Source organism: Octopus sinensis, unplaced genomic scaffold (assembly GCF_006345805.1).
Source record: "Octopus sinensis unplaced genomic scaffold, ASM634580v1 Contig10412, whole genome shotgun sequence".
NCBI classification, from domain to species: Eukaryota; Metazoa; Mollusca; class Cephalopoda; order Octopoda; family Octopodidae; genus Octopus; species Octopus sinensis.
This window is the reverse complement of record NW_021832126.1, coordinates 427,177-429,403: the sequence shown is the minus strand read 5'-3', so window position 1 is coordinate 429,403 and position 2,227 is coordinate 427,177. Positions and strand designations below refer to the sequence as shown.

The following is a 2,227-nucleotide window of genomic DNA, read 5'->3' as shown; positions in this document are numbered from 1 at the left end:
GGTCAAAAATTTGGCAAGTAAACGGGGTTTGACTTTATTTATATTCTAAAATTTTAAACTCTTCGCAAATGTATGAAAAATAGATTATTCCTTACGTCTCACATCTTAAGTACACGTTGTAGAGTTCCTTAGTTTGAGATAATAAAAAGGTTTAGAGGAGGTCCAACAATTAATATAGTAGATTATTATGGGAGGCAGAATCAGGTCGATTGGTTGCACATAAGTGGAGATCTCGCGTTTTTTTGGTGAAAATAAAGACGCATTTTTAGATTTGAATATGAACGCTATTATTTTTAAAGTGATTTATTATGTTGCCTGCCACTAAGGTAAGTTTTTTTGACGTATTTGATTAAATTGAGTAAAATACTTGCGGTTTGATATATTACAAACTAAGCCTTAAAATTTCTTCGTGGCAGGAATCGAGGCTTGTAATTCCGCTACCTTGTGCACAAGGAATTCCTAGTAATCGCAGGTCATTAGCCTGCAATGATTACGTCCCTGCCCTTTGAACACACCGCCCGTCGCTACTACCGATGAATGATTTGGTAAGGTTGTTGGATCGTGTGCTATAGCATGCAAGTAGACACCCGAGCCTACTCATTTAAAGGAAGTAAAAGTCGTAACAAGGTTTCTGTAGGTGAACCTGCAGAAGGATCACTACTGAGACGATGTAGTCGTTTAACTGGTTGCTGCTTGTGTGCAGTTAACTAATTTGTGTCTGGTTTTGCTGAGACGTTCAAGTTAGGCAAAGCCAGGCATAAGCGTGACTACCGTATAGACTCAAACAGGTGGTAGTCCTTTTGATTTGTGTGCTTGGATACCGAGTGGGATGGTTGTTGATGTTATTCGCAGCCTGAACTAGTTATAAAGTAAACAGTGTGCTGTTGCCTGTTTCAGCATTATTGTTAGCTGTTTCATCCAAGCATAATTTTCCATGTCTTGTTGTTGGTTGCTACTTTTAAATTACCCTAAACGGTGGATCACTTGACTCGTGCATCGATGAAGGGCGTAGCAAATTGCGATAAGTAATGTGATTTGCGATACCTTAGAACATTAAAATCCTGAATGCAACTTGCAGTTCATGTAACGTGGACTGTGTCTGGTTGAGCGTGTACCTGTAGTGGCATAACAATTGTTGCGTGCCGAGCTGTGTATTTGGAAATGACTAATGTGTTTATTGACTGTTTGCATCCATTACACTAATTTTAATGTTATTTATTGAATCACTGCCAATTTGGTTATGTTTTGAACCACCCTCAGCCAGACATGACTAACCGCCGAACTTAAGCATATCATTAAGCGAGGAAAAGAAACCAACCCGGATTCCCGTAGTAATGGCGAATGAATTGAGAATAGTCCATTGCTAAATCGTAGTTAAACTACAAACTGTGGCATTTGCGATGTTATTAGGAATATATATAGTTCTATCGAACTCGACTTCCCAGAAAAGGTGAAAGCCCTGTAGTAACTGTGTACGTATTCCTGCAAGCATCGTTACAGTCGGCTTGCTTGTGAGTGCAAGCTAAAGTGGGTTGAAAGCTTCACTTAAGACTAAATAAATGCACGAGTTCGAACAAGTACCGAGGGAAAGTTGAAAATAACTTTGAGAAAAGGGTTAAAAGTGCGTGAAACCGTTTTAAAGAAAGCGGATAGAGCCTTGACTCTTTGTGTTACAGTTGGGATGCAAAGCAGCTATAACGAGTGTTATAGTTGAAGAAGAAAATGATGATGAGTCAATATATGACTAAACTGAATGAAACTGTTCACATTTGGACACGATAACAGCAATGAATAACCTCGAAGAGAATATTCACCGTTTGTTTCCCGATACGTTGAAAGACTATTACAATTTCAGAAAAATATTTGGCATACATATGAAGAAATCTGCAACAGGAAACAGAATAACAGATTATTTTCGTGTAATAGAAAAATACTCTAATTATCAATAAAATTAGTGGAAAACATGTCTAAATCTTCTTAAAAATACTTTACTTATTTATAAATTAGTGAAAATATGCTAAAACTATTAAAATTTTTATAAAAATGAAGAAAATTTCAGACCTCCATTTTTGGCTGAAGCTTAAGCTATGGATAATGGATCTGGACAGTCGTGGGTTCGTATCCGAAGGAGGTCTAGTTTCCAGCTGGGGTCAATTCTCGTTATCGTTCCCCTGCCCGTGAGGCAGCGAGTACTTCTGGCACGAACAGTTGAGAATGGGGATCTCTC

At 38.0% G+C, this 2,227-nt stretch overlaps 1 pseudogene; it reads left to right on the top strand.

Moving 5' to 3' along the window:
* Window positions 1-964: 964 nt before the first annotated feature.
* LOC115228433 lies at window positions 965-1,113 on the top strand (annotated as a pseudogene).
* Window positions 1,114-2,227: the final 1,114 nt, after the last annotated feature.